At 48.9% G+C, this 21,131-nt stretch overlaps 1 protein-coding gene across 3 annotated transcripts in view; it reads right to left on the reverse strand.

The window, feature by feature from the left end:
- jcada (junctional cadherin 5 associated a) overlaps window positions 1–21,131 on the reverse strand; it is a 483,762-nt gene that overhangs the window by 367,360 nt on the left and 95,271 nt on the right. The window contains exon 1 of one of the 3 annotated variants that reach the window (XM_072508378.1): window positions 2,407–2,484. The exons of the other annotated variants lie outside the window; for them this stretch is intronic. The gene's annotated coding sequence lies outside the window, so the exon portion shown is untranslated. Of the gene's footprint in view, window positions 1–2,406; window positions 2,485–21,131 lie in introns of those variants that run through there. 3 annotated transcript variants of the gene reach the window in all.

A 21,131-nucleotide genomic window follows, 5' to 3' on the forward strand; every position in this document is an offset into this window, starting at 1 on the left:
TGTCTGTCTTTACTGAACAAATTTGTGTTCTAGTACGTTTAACCTCAGGCATCTTGGAAACTTCTCTTCATTTCTTTAGTTTCCTTAACTAGCTGCTCTTCAGATCTCTGCACTTTTCTTCTTAATCATTACTCCAGGGTATGGCTTTTCTTCTAGGAAAGCTAAGAGAGATGTTCCCTCTCTAACTTTTAAACCAACTGCTTCTGGCAGAGCAGCGAAAGCTGCCTTTTCTCTCATTACCTATCTCCAACTGCAATCAAATTAGCTAAACTAAAACTTAAAAGCTTCTCTACCCAAGGCCCAGTTGCTAAGCAACACGCACATGCTTATGCCTTATATTTATTCTTCATGTTGCAGCCCTCTCCAAGCATGATAGCAACACAGTTGGAACTTAATCAATCCCCAGATACACAAACACCTTTGTCCGGCATGAATCTAACTACAAGTTTTACCTTTCCAGGCACAGAAACATTAAATTATACAAACTAAAAGCAATATCTTATTTCTAACGTTTACCAATATAAATATAGATCCCTTAAAACTACCTTAGTTTTCTTAACATAATAATCTTTATTAGCGTCACATGTAGGCTTACATTAACACTGCAATGAAGTTACTATGAAAATCCCCTAGTCACCACATTCCGGCACCTGTTCGGGTACACTGAGAGAGAATTTAGAATGTCCAAATTACCTAATAAGCACATCTTTCAGGACTTGCGGGAGGAAACCGGAGCACGCAGACAACGTACAGACTCCACACAGACAGTGACCCAAGCTGGGAATCGAACCTAGAACCCTGGCACTGTGAAGCAACAGCGCTAACCACTGTGCTACCATTCTGCCACACTGCTACTTCTGTGATGGTGGCAACCGCATAACAAAGACTCATCGGTAATTCACAGTCATAATATTTACAATGTTCGCCCAGTGTAACACTAACACACAAATGTGCTGATCATTCTTATTAGGGTTGTAGACAGAGGCTAATGAGATCAGAACCTACTGGTAGTATCAGGCGTTCGTTGCATTGAGGATGGAGAATGGATATAAGTACAGCCTCTTACTCTTCCTTCAGTCTCAGCAAAAGCCAATGAAGTTGAGGGATGATACAATTATTTTCTAAAAGCAGCCATTATTTATGCCTGCTCTATATTTACACTGAAGGTCCATGTTGCCCATTGACATTTGGATACGTGCTGCTTGCCACGCAGAACTGATCAAATCTGATCTCTCTGGTCAGGTGGGTGGTTCGATTCCTGTCTATTTATTAGCTGATGATACTCAGCTTGCTACCCATGGCACAGTATTTGATCAAGTCATAGAAATGACACAAAAGAAGATTATGCCACCCATTATATGTGCGCTCAGGTACCTCTTCAGCAAGAGCTACCAGGCTAAACTTTCCGATCAACGTTATTTTAGCTCTTTTGATCTATTTTATTCTAAGTGAGTTTAAAGGGGTTTGCAGGGCAGCACGGTAGCACAGGTGGATAGAACTGTGGCTTCACAGTGCCAGAGTCCCAGGTTCGATTCCCTGCTGGGTCACTGTCTGTGCGGAGTCTGCACGTTCTCCCCGTGTCTGCGTGGGTTTCCTCCGGGTGCTCCGGTTTCCTCCCACAGTGCAAAGACGTGCAGGTTAGGTGGATTGGCCATGATAAATTGCCCTTAGTGACCAAAAAGGTTAGGGGGGGTTATTGGGTAACGGGGAGAGAGTGGAAGTCAGGGCTTAAGTGGGTCGGTGTAGACTCGATGGGCCGAATGGCCTCCTTCTGCACTGTATGTCCCATGTTAAATAAACAGGACATCAAAGTTGGACACACCATTCCAAATGAGATCGGACCAGTTCTCTGCTGCTGTGTAACTGCATTTTCACTTGCTTGCTCTTAAATTCGAGACCAGTTACTTTAATTGCTTTACTGAGCTCATTTTAAGGATGCTGGTTCTTAGATGCTAAATTCCTTTTATTCACCAATTCCGTGCAGCACTTCCGTTCCCATCTGCCATTCAATCCATGGTCGACTACCTCACACCTAGTTAAACTGCATCTACCTACATTTTTCTATTTGCTGTTTTTACATTATCTTCTTCACAATAGATCTTCTACAGCATTTGATCTTCCTATCTATCGATTTCCTGTCATCTTGCTCACTATGAACCAATCCTTCAAACATTTCTCCCCTTCATTAGTTCAGACACGGACATCAACCCTTTTTATTTTAAAAAACCATTCAGCAGACCACCAGTCGCTATTTTGCTGTTCCCTTTTCAGTAACCTTCATTTGCTATGCTGATTATTCAGAAGCAAAGCACAAAAGGATAATGTGATGTTCAAAATGTTAAAGCTGCAATGCATTAATATTTAAATGTGATGCTAACAAAGTACGATAGGTACATGTTTACTCACTCTTCTCATCCTTTCAGTGAAGCAGTTGAGTCATGGCTAGAGCGCACAGGTCTCTCTCTGTCACTCTGGTGCTTATCTAGGTACATAAGGCAGAAGAGACCATCACGTGGGCCAACTGGACAAAATATGCCATGGACTGCTATATTCGCTAAGCCCTTCAATTGCTTTCTCTACTGTGTAACTTTTATCTTTGAAATAAAAACAGAGTACGATGGCGAACAATATTTGTGACAATTTTGTGGTTCACCTTTAAAGAGGCATGTGTTATTTTCTAAATTGCTGGGCCTAAAGGGTTGGATTTAGTCAAGATCGTCAGGACCCCAACATTGGTCTCAATTTAGGGTCAGAAAACGGCCTTGGCGACACGTGGCTCATGTTCGTCCTGGAGGCGGCCAATTAAGGGCCGCAGACAGAGCAGCGAATGTGAGGCCCAATCAGAGGGCCCACCATGATGTCCGGCTGGCAGTCCCACTGGGAGCGGTGGGTACTGTTCAGGTAGGTAGGCAAGAGACCACAAGGGCATCTCAAAATGAAAGACAGTAAAAAAACTACAAAATCCTCATGGTCACAGCTGAACCGGCATTATTGACCTGTAGCGGTGGCTGTGGCTAGCACATTTAGCAAGTCTGTGCAGGGGTGGTGGCGATAAGGCATCAAAGGCTCCTCCTGGCCTATCAGTTGGAGGCCTGTTACATAGAAATAGCCACAGAAAATAGAAGCCTGCTCTACCATTCAGTATGATCATGACTGATCATCAAATTCAATATCCTGATCCTGTCTTTCCCCCATATCGCTTGACCCCTTTAGCCCCAAGAGCTATATCTAATTCATTCTTGAAATCACACAACATTGTGGCCTCAACTACTTTCTGTGGCAGTGAATTCCACAGATTCACCACTCTCAGGGTGAAGAAATTTCTCCTCACCTCAGTCCTACAAGATCACTCCCTTATCCTCAAACTAGGACACCTCGTTCTGGACTCCCCCACCGTCAGGAACATTCTTTCTAAATCTACCCTGTTTAATCCTGTTAGAATTTTGTAAGTTTATATGAGAACCCCTCTCACTTTTCTAAACTCTAATGAATATAATTATAACCTACTTTGTCTCTCTTCATATGACAGACCCGCCATCCCTGGAATCAGCCTGGTAAACCTTCGCTGCACTCCCTCCATAGCAAGAACATCCTTCCTCAGATAAAAACACCAAAACTGCACACAATATTCCAGGTGTGGACTCACCAATGCCCTGTACAATTGCAGTAAAGCATCCCTATTCCTATACTTAAATCCTCTTGCCATGCCGACCAACATACGATTAACCTTCTTACTTCCAGCGACTGATGCACGAAGACACCAAGGTCTCGCTGAGTAACCACCTCTCTCAATTTACACTCATTCAAATAATCATCTGCCTTCCTATTTTTGTTAACTCACATTTATCCACATTATACTGCATTTGACATGCATAGATGGAATGGTAGCACAGTGTTTAGCACTGTTGCTTCACAGCGCCAGGAACCCGGGTTCAATTCCCGGCTTGGCTCACTGTCTGTGTGGAGTCTGCATGTTCTCCCCGTGCCTGCCAGGGTTTCTCAGGTTTCTTCCCACAAGTCCTGAAAGACATGCTTGTTAGGTGAATTGGACATGAATTCTCTCTCAGTGTACCCGAATAGGCGCTGGAGTGTGGCAACTGGAGAATTTTCATAGTAACTTCATTGCAGTGTTAATGTAAGCCTACTTGTGACAATAATAAAGATTATTATTATTCCCACTCACAGCCTGCCCAAATCACGCTGATACATCTTTGCATCCTCCTCATAGCTCACCCTCCCACCTAACTGTGTATCATGTGCAAATTTGGAGATAATACACTTAGTTCCCTCGTCCAAATCATTAAGATATAATGTGAACAGTTGGAGTCCTAGCACAGACCCTGCGGCACCCCATTGACAATGAGTCATCAGGCTTAAAACATTAGCTCTTTTTTCTCGCGCCAGATGCTGCCAGACCTGCTGAGATTTTCCAGCATTTTCTCTTTCGTACCCCATTAGCCACTGCTTGCCTACTGGGAAAAGACCCATTTATTCCAGCTCTTCGCTTTCTGTCTGCTAACCAGCTTTCTAACTATCTCAAGACACTACCTGCAAACCTGTGCGCTTTAACATTTGATAGCAATATGCTATGTGAGACCTTGTTGAAAGCCTTCTGAAAGTCTAAATAAACCATATCCACGGTTCTCCCTGGTCAACTCTACTAGTTACATCTTCAAAGAATTCCAGTAGATTTGTCAAGCATGATTTCCCTTTTATAAATGCATGCTGACTTTGTCCGATTATACCAGTACTTGCCAAATGTTGTGCTATGAAATCCTTGATAATGGACTCCAGCAACTTCCCTACTACTGACGTTAGGTTCCCCGTTTTCTCTCCACCTCCTTTTTTGAATAGCGGGGTTATATTAGCTACCCTCCAATCTGTAGGATTATTCCAGAGTCCAAGGGCGGGATTCCCTGACCACCCGCCGGGTCGGAGAATCACCGGGGGGCGGCGTGAGTCCCGCCCCCACTGGCTGCCGAATTCTCCGGCGCCGGGGATTTGGCGGGGGTGGGAATTGCAGCGCCCCCCCCCGGCGATTCTCCAGCCCGCGATGGGCCGAGTGGCCGCCGTTTTCGGCCGGTCCCGCCGGCGTAAATTAGAGTAGGTACTTACCGGCGGGACCTGGCTGCGTGGGTGGCCTCCGGGGTCCTCGGGGGGCATGGGGGTATCTGGCCCTGGGAGGTGCCCCCACGGTGGCCTGGCCCGCCATCGGGGCCCACTGATCCGCGGGCGGGCTTGTGCCGTGGGGGCACTCTATTCCTCCGCATCGACTGCTGTGGTCTTCCGCGATGGCCAATGGGGAGATGATTCACCCTGCGCATGCGCTGGGATGACGCCAGCACACACTGGCGCTCCCGTGCATGTGACAACTCGCTCGGCCGGCGGAGGCCCTTCGGCGCTGGATAGCGTGGCGCCAAGCCCCTTCCGCGCCAGCTGGCGGGGCACAAACCACTCTGGCGCCGGCCTAGACCCTGAAGGTGCAGAGGATTACGCCCCTTCGGGGGGTTCCGACGCCGGAGTGGTTCACGCCATTCCTTCGCGCCGGTCTTGCCCGCCCCGCCGGTTCGCGGAGAATCCCGCCCCAAATATTTTGGAAAATGACCAGCAATGGATCTACTATTTCTAGGGTCACTTCCTTAAGTACTCTGGGATGAAGATTATCAGGCACTGGAGATTTATCCACCTTCAATCCCATTAATACCCACAAAACCATTTCTCTACTAATACTGATTTCCTTCAGTTTCTCACTAAAACTTGTGTTCTGAGAACTTTGGGTATATTATTCACTTCTTCCTTTGTGAAGACAGAAGCAAAGTATGAATTTAGTTCCTCAGCCATTTCATTGTTCCCTGCTATGAATTCCCCCATTTCTGGGTGGCACAGTGATTAGCACTGCTGCTCACAGCGCCATGGACCCGGGTTCAATTCAACCCTTTGGTGTTGGTATGAAGTTTGCATGTTCTTGCTGCGTCTGAGTGAGTTTCCTCCAGGTGCTCCACTTTCCTCCCACAGTCCAACGATGTGCAGTTAGGTGGATTGGCCATGTTAAATTGCCCTTAGGTAGGGTTATGGGGATATTTTTGTGGGAGTGGGCCTAGGTATGGTGCACTTTCAGATGGTTGTGCAGACTCAATGGGTCGCAAGGCGTCCTTGTTCACTGTAGGGATTCTATGGCTGCAGGGGGCCCACATATGTTTTTAGCAATCTTTTTCTCTTTACATACCTATAGAGACTTTTACAGTCAGTTTTAATGATCCTGGCTAGCTTACTTTCATATTCTACTTCCCCCTTCTTAATCAATCCCTTTGTCTGCCTTTGCTGAATTTCAAACTGCTCCAATCCTCAGGTATATTGCTTTATCTTTCCAATTTGTATGCTTTTTCTTGGAATCTAATACAATCTCTAATTTCCTTTGTAATCCATGGTTGAACCACAGTTCCCTTTCCACTCTTGCGCTAAATAGGAATAAACAATGTTTGGAGTAAGGAACCTATTTGTTCCTTGAATGCCTGTCATTGCCGGTCCAGTGTCTTTCCTTTCAGTAATGTTTCCCAGTCTGTCACAGCCAGCTCATGCCGCACACCATCATAGTTACCTTTCTTGAGCTTCAGGACCCTGGTCTCAGGATCAACTACCTCACTATCCACCTTGCTAAAGAATTCTATCATATTATGGTCACCCATCCCCAAGAGTTCTATCACGACTAGGTTGCCAATTAATCATTTCTCATCATACAATACCCAGCCAAGATAGAACCATTGTTGGTTCCCCAATGTATTGGTCCAGAAAACCATCTCGTATATACTCCAGAAATTCCTCCTCTGTGATGAATTTGACTCACCCAATCTACATGCAGATTCAAGTCACTCATCGTCACAGATGTTCCTTTATCACTTGCATCTTTATTTCCTGTCTAATGCTATTCCCAACATTACCACTACAGTTTGGTGGTCTGCATATCACCCCAACAAATGTTTTTGTCCCATAGTGCTTCTTAATTTGACACATACAGATTCCACATCGTCTGCTAATATCTTTCCTCAGTATTTTATCGGTATCGTCTTTAATAAACAATGCAACGTCATCACCTTTTCCTTTTTGTCTTCCTTCGCAAAAACTGAATAGCCCTCAATGTTTGATTCCATTCTTGGTAGACTTGAAGCCATGTCTCCGTAATCCCAAGTATGTCATATCCCTCTACATCTATCTGCGCAACTAAATCATCCATTTTATTTTGAATACTCCGGGTGTTCAGGTACAAAACCTTAAGGCTAGTCCGTTTAATGCTCCTTGTCGCACCAACTATATTTTTACTAAGTCCTTATCTGATTCTGGCCCTTGATTTCCCAGCCAATCATTTTTCTTATCCTCCTTGCTGTCTTTTTCTCTTGTTCTAGATTCCCCCTGCTCTAAATCCCCTTGCCATATTAGTTTAAACCCTCCTCAACTGCTCAGCAAGTACCTCCCCTAGGGCACCAGTCTGGTCCTGGCAGCACGGTAGCATAGTGGTTAGCACAATTGCTTCACAGCTCCAGGGTCCCAGGTTCGATTCTGGCTTGGGTCACTGTCTGTGCGGAGTCTGCACATCCTCCCCATGTGTGCGTGGGTTTCCTCCGGGTGCTCCGGTTTCCTCCCACAGTCCAAAGATGTGCAGGTCAGGTGGATTGGCCATGATAAATTGCCGTTAGTGTCCAAAATTGCCCTTAGGCAATTGGGGTTACTGGGTTATGGGGATGGGGTGGATTGGGTAGGGCGCTCTTTCCAGAGCCGGTGCAGACTCGATGGGCCGAATGGCCTTCTTCTGCACTGCAAATTCTATGTGTAACCTGTCCAGTTTATACTGGATAAAAGCAAATTACTGTGGATGCTGGAATTTGAAACGAAAGAGAAAATGCTGGAAAATCTCAGCAGGTCTGGCAGCATCTGTAGGGAGAGAGAAGAGCTAACGTTTCGAGTCCGATGACTCTTTGTCAAAGCTAACAGACAGAGAAAGTGGGAAATATTTATACTGTGGAGTGAGAATGAAAGATGAGTCATAGCCACAGAAACCCTGGGAAATGGGGTGCTAATAGCCACAGAAACCAAGGGGAAAGAGTGCTCATGGCAGTCCCCAGAGAGAACAAAAGGTGTGAGAGGCCAAACAGCAGAGAAACTAACATCAGAGGCTAGAATGTGACAGATTGGAGAGGGGAAGAGGGAAGCAAATCGGAGAAGGGGTAAGGAAAGGTGGATAAGATTGGGGAGGGGGTTTAAATATCTATTAAGAAAGACAAGAAAGAAAGAAATGGTAAGAGACAGTAGAAATGAAATGGGATGAAAACAAATGGATCGAGGTGGGGTAGAGCTAATCATCTGAAGTTGTTGAATTCGATGTTGAGACCGGACGGCTGTAACGTGCCTAACCGAAAGATGAGATGTTGTTCCTCCAGTTTGCATTGAGCTTCACTGGAACATTGCAGCAGGCCAAGAACAGATATGTGGGCATGGGAGCAGGGTCTTGTGTTAAAATGGCAAGCAACGGGAAGGTCAGGGTCCTGGATGCGCACAGACCGAAGGTGCTCAGCAAAGCGATCACCCAGTCTGCGTTTGGTCTCTCCGATATAGAGGAGACCACATTGGGAGCAGCGAATGCAATAGACCAGATTGAAAGAGGTGCAAGTGAAACGCTGCTTAACCTGGAATGAGTGTTTTGGACCTGGGAAGAGGTAAAGGGGCAGGTGCTGTACCTTCGGCGATTGCATGGGAAGGTGCCATGGGTGATGGGAGAGGTACTGGGTATGGTGGAGGAGTGGGCTAGATTATCTCGGAGGGAACGGTCTCTGCGGGATGCTGAAAGAGGGAGTGAAGGGAAGATGTGTTTGGTGGTGGCCTCACGCTTGTGGTAGTACCAGGTATTGCGGTACCTGAGAGGTGGGTGACCATTGGTTAGACCCAGGGGTCTACCATTGGCTGATGTACATAACTCCGCCCTGAGAGGTGGAGTATAAGAACCGGTGCCATCACAGCAGCCTTCACTTTCTGTATCGAAGCTGCTGGGGAAGAGTTCTAGCAGATTGAAGCCTTCAGTTATGAATCACTTTGTCTTGAGAGTAATTGATTGTGCATCAATTTAATCTGCTACAACTTCAGTTGAAAGGATGGAGCTCTGTATCAAACCGGAGTGCCTTCAGCTCAGCCCCCACGCGGACAATTCTGCTGCTATTTTCAAACATTGGCTGGCGTGCTTTAAGGGCTACCTCGACATGGCCGGCGACACCCCCACGGAAGGACAAAAGATGCATTTCCTACGCTCACGGGTCAGCCCTGGGATCTACCCTCTTATCGAGGAGGCGGCGAATTATGCTGCTGCGATCAAGCTGCTAGAAGGACATTATATCCGCCCTGTGAACCAGGTGCCGATTAGGATGCAAAGCCCCGAGGAAACATTGGAAGACTTCTACCGGGCGCTGCTGGTGCTGGGCCGAAACTGTGGTTGCCCGCCAGTTTGGGGGAACGAGCACACGGAACGTTTGATCAGGGATGCTTTCGTGGCAGGTATGACCTCCCCTGATATCCACCGAAGGCTCCTAGAAATGGACACTTTGTGAACTGCAGAGGCACGGGCCCTGGCAGGGTCCATGGACGTTGCCTATAAAAACGCGCTGTCCTTTGCTCCCGATCGCGCGGCAGCCCCCTGGGCTGCGTGGCACCCCATAGCGGCAGCCCCTCAGATCTTCCCCCTGACCACGCAAGCCTGCGCGGCGAGACAGCCCGCTAACGCCGCCGGACACCGCTGTTTCTTCTGCGGGCAGGCGAATCATCCCCGCCCGCGCTGCCGGGCCCGCACCGCCACCTGCAAAGGGTGCGGCAAGAAGGGCCACTATGTGGGGTCTGCCAGGCCCCGCTGTGGCCGCGGTCTCCAGCGACTATCGGCAACCCCCCTTTCAGGCCCCGACCGCCCAACGCTCACCGCCACCCCCCCTATCCTCAGGCCACGTGCGACTCGCGGGCGTGGCCATTTTGCCCCCTGGACACCACGCTGGACGGGTGGGCGCCGCCATTTTGTCCCTTGCCACCGCCATCTTCTTCATCCACGGACACCATGTGCGACCCACGGGTGACTCCATTTTGGATGGGGCCCCAGGCCCCCAGCACAGCCGACTACATGCTGCCCGACCAGAACTCTCCATTACTTCAGCTTGCCTCGGTGACTCTGGACCGGAGTCGGCCCCGGACGCTTGCGAAAGCTACAACGGCGATCTCCATCAACGGCCACGAGACGTCGTGCCTGATTGACTCTGGGAGCATGGAAAGCTTTGTTCACCCTGACACGGGAAGGCGCTGTTCTCTTGTCACCCATCCCGTAAATCAAAGGATCTCCCTGGCCTCCGGGTCACACGCAGTGGAGATAAAGGGGTTCTGCCTAGCGAACCTCACTGTCTAAGGCAGGGAATTCCACAATTTCCACCTGTACGTACTGCCGCACCTCTGCGCAGCCACCCTCCTTGGGCTGGATTTCCAGTGCCATCTGCAAAGCCTGACCTTTAAATTCGGCGGCCCTATACCCCCCCCTTACTGTCTGCGGCCTTGCAACCCTTAAGGTCGACCCGCCTTCCCTGTTTGCGAACCTCACTCCGGATTGCAAACCCGTCGCCACCAGGAGCAGACGGTACAGTTCCCAGGACCGGACCTTTATCAGGTCGGAGGTCCAGAGGCTGCTGAGGGAAGTGGTCATCGAAGCGAGCAACAGTCCCTGGAGAGCTCAAGTAGTGGTGGTAAAGACCGGGGAGAAACATAGGATGGTCATTGACTACAGTCAGACCATCACCAGGTTTACGCAGCTGGATGCGTACCCTCTCCCCCGTATAGGCGACCTGGTGAACAGGATCACACAATACAAGGTTTTCTCCACGGTGGATCTCAAGTCTGCCTACCACCAGCTACCCCTCCGTAATGATGACCGCCAGCACACAGCAGACGGGCGGCTCTATCACTTTTTAAGGGTTCCCTTCGGTGTCACGAACGGGGTCTCGGTCTTCCATCGAGAGATGGACCGAATGGTTGACCGGTACGGCTTACGCGCAACGTTCCCGTATCTGGATAACGTCACCATCTGCGGCCATGACCAGCAGGACCACGACACCAACCTCCGCAAGTTTCTCCAGACCGCGAAAATCCTTAACCTGACATACAATAAGGATAAATGCGTGTTTAGCACCGACCATCTAGCCATTCTAGGCTACGTAGTGCAAAGTGGAGTCATAGGCCCCGACCCTGAGCGCATGCGCCCCCTCATGGAGTTCCACCTCCCTCACTGCCCCAAGGCCCTAAAGCGCTGCCTCGATTTCTTCAGCTATTATGCACAGTGGGTCCCCAATTACGCAGACAAAGCCCGACCCCCTGATCCAGTCCTCAACCTTCCCCCTGTTGACGGAGGCCTGCCAGGCCTTCAGCCGCATCAAAGCAGACATTGCTAAAGCCACGATGCGCGCCATCGACGAGTCCCTCCCCTTCCAGGTCGAGAGCGATGCGTCCGACGTCGCTCTGGCGGCCACCCTCAATCAAGCGGGCAGGCCCGTGGCTTTCTTCTCCCGTACTCTCAATGCTTCCGAAATTCGCCACTCATCGGTCGAAAAGGAGGCCCAGGCCATAGTGGAAGCTGTGCGACACTGGAGGCATTACCTGGCCGGCAGGAGATTCACTCTCCTCACGGACCAACGGTCGGTTGCCTTCATGTTCGATAATGCACAGGGGGGCAAAATTAAGAACGACGAGATCTTGCGGTGGAGGATAGAACTCTCCACCTACAATTACGAGATCTTGTACCGTCCGGGGAAGCTGAACGAGCCTCCTGATTGTCATGATATTCAAACACACACATCATGATAGATAGACCAACAGACCAATTAGCACACATAACACGACAGCCAATCACAGACAAGAGCAGACAGAGTATAAGACAAGAAACACGACACCTGGTGGACAGTCCATCTGGAGACAAGGACAAGGACAGGACCTGATTAACAAGAGGCTCACACAGTCACCACGTGCTGAGTAACAAGACAGATCTGTAAATAACAAGTTGGAATAAAACTGCGTTGTACCAATCATAACCGTGTTGGTTCATCTGTACATCAGAGCCCCCAACACCACACTGATGCCCTGTCCCTCGGCGATTGTGCCACCGCACAAGTGGACCACCTCCGATCCCGCCACGAGGACCTCTGCCACCCGGGGGTCACTCGTTTTTAAAAATTTTATCAAGACCCGCAAACTGCCCTACTCCATCGAGGAGGTCAGGACAGTCACCACGGACTGCCAAATCTGCGCGGAGTGCAAACCGCACTTCTACCTGCCAGAGAGGGTGCACCTGAAAAAGGCTTCCCCTCCCTTTGAACGCCTCAGCATGGATTTCAAAGGCCCCCTCCTCTCCACCGACCGCAACACGTACTTCCTGAACTTGATTGACGAGTACTCCCGGTTCCCATTCGCCATCCCCTGCCCAGACACGACCACAACCACCGTCATCAAGGCCCTCCAGGGTATCTTTACACTGTTTGGTTTCCCCGCATACATTCACAGTGATAGGGGGTCCTCCTTTATGAGTGACGAACTGCGTCAATTCCTGCTCAGCAAAGGCATCGCCTCGAGCAGGACGACAAGTTACAACCCCCGGGGAAACGGGCAGGTAGAGAGAGAGAACGGGACGGTCTGGAAGACCGTCCTACTGGCCCTACGGTCCAGGAATCTCCCAGTCTCCCGCTGGCAGGAAGTCCTCCCGGTGGCTCTCCACTCCATCCGGTCACTGCTCTGTACAAGCACGAATCAGACACCTCACGAACGTCTCCTTGTTTTCACCAGGAAGTCCTCCTCCGGGACCTCGCTCCCAACCTGGCTAGCGACACCCGGACTCATCCTGCTTCGGAAACATGTGAGGGCGCACAAGTCAGACCCGTTGGTCGAGAGGGTCCAGCTGCTGCACGCCAACCCCCAGAACGTCTACGTAGCGTTCCCTGACGGCCGCCAAGACACGGTCTCCCTTCGGGACCTGGCACCCGCCAAAACCCCACGTGCACCCGCACCATTGCCCCCACCCCCACGCTCCCCACAGCACCTAACTAGAGGGTCAGTACTCCCGCCGTTCCTGCCTAGGCCCGAAAAAACACCAACGCCCCCTACAGGCACCTCCCCCCCCCCCCCCCTCCCACCCCCACGTCCACCTTTTGCCCCAACAGCGCCACCTAGGGGTGGCGAAGCTGCCTGGGAGGACGACATCATGCTCCCGGAGTCGCAACCGCCGGGACCCCCATCAGAATCACCGCCGAAGCCCAGACGCTCCAGAAGGACGACCAGGCCACCTGATCGACTGATTGCTGCACTATGAACACTTTGTTATTGCCCTCGACATCACGGTACCTCCATACCTGGTCGTACCAGGCGATGTGGTAGTAGCAGGTATTTCGGTACCTGAGAGGTGGATGACCATTGGTTAGACCCAGGAGTCTACCATTGGCTGATGTACATAGCTCCGCCCTGAAAGGCGGAGTATAAGAACCGGTGCCATCCCAGCAGCCTTCACTTTCTGTATCGAAGCTGCTGGGGAAGAGTTCTGGCAGATTAAAGCCTTCAGTTATGGATCACTTTGTCTTGAGAGTAATTGATTGCGCATCAACGCTGAAGTTGGTGAAAATGGCGGAGGATTATGCTTTGCATATGGAGGCTGGTGGGATGAAATGTGAAAGGGGGGGGGAAAGAGAGGGGGTCCAACCCCGGGGGGGCCTCCGCTGTGGCCTGGCCCGCGATCAGGGCCTACCGATCAGCAGGCCGGCCTCTCGCGCTGGGGGCCTCTTTTGTTCCGCGCTGACCCCTGTAGCCCTACGCCATGTTGCGCGGGACCGGCGCGGAGAAGAGTCACCGCGCATGCGCGGCAATCACGCCGGTCCCACTGCGCATGCGTGCACCCACGGCGCCCAACTGACGCCGGGATCGGCAGCTGGAGCGGCGTGGGTCGCTCCAGTGCCGTGCTGGCCCCCTGTAGGCGTCAGAATCGCTGCTCCTGAGGCCCTGTTGACGCCGTCGAGAAACGCGGCTGCGTTCCCGACGGTGTCAACACTTAGCCTCAGGATCAGAGAATCCCGCCCCCTACTTTTCAATTTGCTTCCTAGCTCCCTATATTCTGCTTTTACAACCTCATCCTTTTTTTTCTGATCTAATTTGCACCAATGTGTATCACGACCACTGGCTGTTCATCCTTCATCTCCCTGCAACCGCGCCGAGACATCCTTGAGCCTAGCACCAGGCAACAAACCATCCTGGATTCTCTATTGCAGCCACAGAAATGTCTATCTATTCCCCTCACAATTCATAGAATCATAGAATCCCTACAGTGCAGAAGGAGGACATTCGGCCCATTGAGTCTGTACTGACACTCTGAAAGAGCGCCCTGCCTAATAAGCTACCACCCTTTCCCTGCAACCTCGTAACCACTCTTAACCCACACATCGCTGGTCCCGAAGGGGCAATTTACCATAGCTAATCCACATAACCTGTACAGCGTTGGACTGTGGGAGGAAATCGGAGAACCGGGAGGAAACCCACGCACACACGGGGAGAACGTGCAAACTCCAGACAGACAGTGACCCAAGGCCAGAATTAAACCCAGGTCCCTGGCGCTGTGGGGCAGCAGTGCTAATCACTATGCCACCGTGCCCTTGAATTGAATCCTTTATGACTATTGCATTTCTACGCCTTTTGCTCCTCCCATGTGCAGCAGAGCCAACCATGGTGCTATGAATTTAGCTGCTGTTGTTATCCCCTGAGAAGCCATTCCCCTCAACAGTATCCAAAACGGTAAATCTGTTTTGTAGGGGGAATAGCCACAGGAGACTCTTGCACTGTATGCCTAGCTCACTTGCTCTGCCTGGTGGTCACCCATTTCCTTTCTGCCTGCGGAGTCTGAGCTGCGGTGTGACCACCTTTCGATATGTGCTATCCAAAATACTCTCCGCCTCACGGATGCTCCAGTGTCCCCAGCCGCCACTACAGCCCCGAAACTCAGGCTTCCAGGAGCTGCATCTGGAGACTCTTCCTGCACACATGCTGGTCCTGGGAACTGGAAATGTTTCTGATCTTCCATGAGGAGGAAGAAGATCAGACCACATCTTCGAGTTCTCCTGCCATGTCTTACCCCTTTAAGTTAAATTAATCCTTTTAATATCAAACAATATCAACTAATGCCCTTCTTTTGCACTCTTTCTTATTATAGAATATATTTCTTACAAGCAGTGAATCACATAACTATATCATAACAATTATTACCAATAGTAGTAGTAAATACCTACCCAACTGCACTCACCCAAACAGGCAGGGCAAGCAGTAGTCTGTCAAAAGTAACTCTTGGTACTCAACTTGGAATATGGTTGCCAGGACTGACAATGTTGGTGTCATTGGAGTTAATGGGAGGCCCTTGAATTAAAATTCTAGGATACCCTCCGACCCCACAGGCCAGGAAAACTGTCAGAAGAATCAAACCATTTCAATAAATCTTCAGGTGTGGATCCAGAACTGTGATTCCTGAGGCTGCAACACCTCATCCTGTAGTATAAGGGATTGGGCCATACAGGGTTAATGTGGGACTGAGTACTGCACCATCCGCACAGTGATGCAAGAAGGAACATGACCCAGAGTCTATGTGGTGTTTGAGCAGGAATGGGTATAGACCTAGACGTGCACACAGCTCCATACCTGTACCCTTTACTGTGGTGTGCATGTAAATAGTTACAAATAGTTAGTAAAGACTTGTTAACCTACTGAAGACTATGAAGACTTCTTGAAGAGGCACCGTTCTGTGACCAACATCCTCCCAACACATTCTTCGGGCCATGGTGGCCATAGATCACCTAACTGGTATTTCACAGGTCAAAGAAGTGTGAAAGCGCAGCACTGGCTGTCTGCGTCCTTTGCCTAACCTCTCTCTCCCATGACAAACCAGTCAGGGCTCTGTTTTAAGCAAGGGTTACGTGGTAACTTTTGAACGTCTGCAGGGATGCACCAGAAAGGCTGTGGTGATATTTTTGGCCTGGGGCGTCTTTCTCTCCCCTTTTCTTCTGAAGCCAATGGTATGGTTCCACAAATACTGCCAACATGTCGATACCTCCCCAAATTAGACTAATTAAATAGAAAATTTTCACTGGAGATGATTGTGCATTGGCCTGACTTGGTGTCATGAGGCTATGCTCCTTTGTGTTTGAAAATATGATTTTTCAACTTTCAACTGACTGAAGATTTTGTGATTTGAACTGACTCAGAACAAACTGCTTGAAGATTCAAGGCCACATTGCGAGGTGAAGCTGGGAAACAAACAAAACAGTCTCAGGGGAATGTGAAGAGAGAGACATTTCCTATAACCCAGACACCTATCAAAACTCATAACTGACATTTGGGGATATATAGAAGTGGCTGGAGGGGAGCAGGGAGGCGATAGGGTGGTGAAGATCAAGGAGAAATGGGAAGGGGCATTGGGAGAGGAGGTCAATTGGGGAGCATGGAGTGAAGCACTGCGTAGGGTAAATGGGACCTCCCTCCTCCTGTGCAAGGATGAGCCTGATACAGTTTAAAGTGGTACACTGGGTGTATATGACTCGGGCAAGAATGAGTGGGTTCTTCCAGGGAGTAGCAGATGAGTGCGAGAGGTGTGGCGGGGGCCAGTGAATCACGCGCACATGTTTTGGGGTTGCGAAAAATTGGGGGGATTCTGGGCGTGAGTATTCACGGTCTTAGCCAGGATAGTGGAGGAGGAGGTGGACCCGGACCCTTTGGTGGTGATATTGGGTTTTCAGAGAAGCGGGAGCTCATGGAGAGGAGGAAGGCCCATGTCGTCACTTTCGCCTCTCCGATTACACGGCGACAAATTTTACTGTCGTGGCGTTTGGCGTCGCCGCTGGGGGTAGTGGCTTGGTTGGGTGACCTGTACGACTTCCTGTGGTTGGAGAAGATAAAGAAGGAGTTAAGGGGCTCCGCAGAGGGGTTTGAGAAAAGGTGGGGGATGTTTGTGACCATGTTTGAGGAGCTGTCTGTTGTGGAGGAGGGAGGGGGATGGGTGAAAAAGGGGAAAAAACCTGTACAGACTGTATAGTTGATTGCTGGGAAATATATTTCCCAGGGAGTTTATGGGTTGTAAACTGTTTTGATACATGTCTGTAATAAAATACATTTTTTTAAAAACCTCATAATTGTCTAAGGAAGAGGCATTAAAAATGAAAGTCCAGGATATTGAAACAATGGCTGCCACAGGCAAACCCACTCAAAACCTCTTGGGAATACACAATGGGTGAAGTATTTGAAGTTAAGGCTGCCAGCCACTAGAGGGAGATTACAACTGACACAGACACTGTTAATAAAGTCTTCAGCAGAGGAAACATTCTGAAGGCTGTTCTCTCTCGCTCTCTCTTTTGGAATGGTTCGAGAAGCTAACATCTTCCACAACCGACCGCATTCAAGAAACCAGTTAACCTAAATTGGCTGTAGGTTTAAAAGTTATGACTTCAGGGCAATCAAAGGACACTTACCATATATTCATTTTGCTCTTTTTATTGAATTCTATGGGCGGGATTTTCTGGCTGTTCCTGCTGGCGGGATCTTACGGTCCTGCCGAGGATGCACCCCTGCCGCAGGTTTTGTGGCGGTGAGGGGTAAATTCAGCAGGATGTCCCATTGACAATGGTTCACCTGCTGCTGGCCATTGGTGAGCCGTCCTCCACCACTGAAGAACACACTGTGATGGGAGAGGGAAATCCTGCCCTACATGTGTGTGTGTGTGTGTGTGTGTGTGTGTAGTGTGCGTGTCTGAATTATTGCGCGATTTTATTAGTTTGCTCAGGTGGATAATAAATTTGTTCTTTCTTTGTCTCAAGTAAATCTTGTTCGATCGGCTCCTTATTGCCACAGCTTAATTAGCTGAATACATTGTGATTTGGAAAAGGCATATCGACTAGGGGCTTTTCACAGTAAATTCATTGCAGTAAGCTTACTTGTGGCACTCATAATGATTATTATTATTAATAAGAAACTTGGTTGTGACTAACTGAGGAGGTTAAACAGAGGGGAGACAATTCACCCTTTCTCACCTGGTCATAGCAGCTGTGTACTGTCTTCTCAGTAACACATCTCAGGACAGTGTGAGAAATTGTGTGAACAATCATTGAACAGCTGTATCTGCAAGTAGTAGATCGCAGGGTTAGGGGTCCACACCTATTAAGATTCAAGTTAACCTGAGACTGTTCATCATATAACCGTCTTGCACACATTTAGAAACCCAACTGTTTAGATTAGAAAGAATGTCTCTATGATAAATACAGAATGTGGAGCTTAGAGCAGTAAACCTTCAGGAATAGGTCAGGGAGAGCGGGCGCCTTGCAGCATTGGGGGAGTGAGGGCTCTGATCCCTCACCAGTATGTTCCTGCTGCACCATTAATCAAAAGCAAGACAAACACACATGAAACATATTATAAATTTAAATCAGATTTAAACCAGGAATAGGGGCTGGTTTAGCACAGAGCTAAATCACTGGCTTTGAAAGCAGGCCAAGGCAGGCCAGCAGCACGGTTCAATTCCCGTACCAGCCTCCCTGAACAGGCGCCGGAATGTGGCGACTAGGGGCTTTTCACACTAACTTCATTTGAAGCCTACTTGTGACAATAAGTGATTTTCATTTTCATTTTTTCATTTCAGGAATATATAATGCTGTGAAAGGTTTCCTGAAATTCACAGCATTTATGTGAATGAAATTCACAGCATTTATGTGAATAGTCCTACATTACAGCAGCACATTTCAAAAATTCTTCATCAGTTTTAAAACACTTTGGGACATGCCTGAGGTCATGAAAGGTGATATATCAATGCAAATTCCTTCTTTTTTCTTTTAACACGTCCCCCCAAAAGGCATGTTTTCCTTTCCAAAATGGTTTCAGGTGTCTCTTCGACACTGATGGTGAATGGCCTACGTCAGGGCAGGATTACAAATACCTGATTCACTTTCACTTACTTTAATAAACTTGATATCTTGAACAGCAGAAGCTAGGATTTGTATGCTATTGAGTGACATTTTACAACGCGATTCAAAAAAAACAACAGCTGCCACCTGCTGGATTTTAACCATTGAAAACATGTAGTAATGAGACACAATTAGACATTATTTCATGTCAGCTAGCCTTCTGTTGCAGTCAAACATTCCAGGTCAGCTGCCTTGAAAGATTCCAGCCCTCCTTCCTCTCTCGCAATCTCTGACTCATTCAAAATTCATTTCCAACATTTCCAAAATAATTTTACATGACTGCGCAAGTTAAGAAATGATCGCCGCGTTCTGCATTCTTAGGAAGTAGATTAGGTTTCTCCAATAAATTTGTGATAGTAGATTTTTTTTTTTTCAAAGCTCCAGTGAAAGAGCTGCCAGAGTGTCTGGATCCAGGATGTTACACAGAGAATGTAGGACACTGGAATTACAAAAACCAAGCTAGGGAAAATCCAGGCTGGAGAATGGCTCCGCAAGCATTAGGCGTCACCAGAACCTTCTCCGAGAATATAAGAACATAAGAAATAGAAGCAGGAATGGACCATTTGCCCCCTTGAGCCTGCTCTGCCATTCAATAAGACTTTGCAGTTCTGATTGTGCCAAACCTGTGCCTCATAAAGAGATCACCCTCCATAAGGCCCGAAAGACGTGCTTGTTAGGTGAATTGGACATTCTGAATTCTCCCTCTGTGTACCCGAAGAGGCGCCGGAATGTGGCGACTAGGAGATTTTTATTATATGTAAGCTAGAGGATTAGTAGGTTTGCTTTTTAATTTGATCTTGGGTGGGTGAGGCAAGGTCACATTTATTCTCCATCCTAAACTGCCCTGGTAAAAAGACAGTGGACGTTCTTGTTGAACTGTTGCAGTTCTTCTGGAGTTGGTCCTGCCACCTTTCCGGAATTTTGACAAGAAATCCAAGCAAAGTCTTAGATACATAGATACATAGAACATAGTGCAGAAGGAGGCCATTCGGCCCATCGAGCGACCACCCACCCAAGTCCCCACTTCCACTCAATCCCCGCAACTCAATAACCCCTCCTAACCTTTTTGGACACTAAGGGCAATTTAGCATGGCCAATCCACCTAACCTGCACATCTTTGGACACGAAGGGACAATTTAGCACAGCCAATCCACCTAACCTGCACATCTTTGGACTGTGGGAGGAAAACGGAGCACCCGGAGGAAACGCACGCAGACACGGGGAGAACGTGCAGACTCCGCGCACACAGTGACCCAGCGGAGAATCGAGCTTGGGACCCTGGCGCTGTGAAGCCACAGTGCTACCCACTTGTGCTACCGTGCTGCCCATTGTCCTCACCCGATGTCCTCAAACACTAAGCAGCAGGGTCACCGGACAGCAACCAGGGGGGGAGTTTTCGGCCCTTCCCGCCAGCGGGATCTTCCGGTCCAGCCGGAGGCAACCCCCTTCAGCATGACAGGCGAGCGACACAAAATGCAGTAGACTTCGGTGGGATCAGAAGATCCTGCTGGCAGCCAATTAAACATACCGGGTGGCCAGGGGAGTGGAGGGTGTGGGTGGGGGGAGGAATCCAACACCCCCTTTGAGAACCTTGACTGATAAATTTATCTCTCTTAGAGAAAGTAATGAACAATTACTAAGGGCATTCACTCACTAGACCACCATTGGAGTTAAGTAAATCATGGGAAGAGGATCTGTGCTGGTGCTATTGATGAAGTTGTATCCTTCAGAACTCCCTGGATGGTAATGTTTTGATCTCAGCCACATTGCAATCACACAGAAAGTGTTCAGGGGAACACAAATGTTTACCAGAGAAGGGAGTGGGAGTTTGTATCTTACTGACTCCCCAGACCTATTGGCCAAGGTCTGGGAGCAGGATGCCTCCCTGTTCTCTTTTACGCAGGATTACTGTTTAAGACAAGGATACCTTGCCAGCACTTTAATCCAGACTTTGAGCAGAACAATGCATTCACTGATTGCAAAGCCAGCTGATAAGTGAAGTAAATAATACATTTCTCACGGTAAAATAAGCAGGCAAAATCTGAGCAACCATGTTCCCCAGACCTTCCTGACTAGAATGGAAATGCCGGTGAGCAC

The sequence above is a fragment of the Scyliorhinus torazame genome, chromosome 6, assembly GCF_047496885.1.
Source record: "Scyliorhinus torazame isolate Kashiwa2021f chromosome 6, sScyTor2.1, whole genome shotgun sequence".
NCBI lineage: Eukaryota > Metazoa > Chordata > Chondrichthyes > Carcharhiniformes > Scyliorhinidae > Scyliorhinus > Scyliorhinus torazame.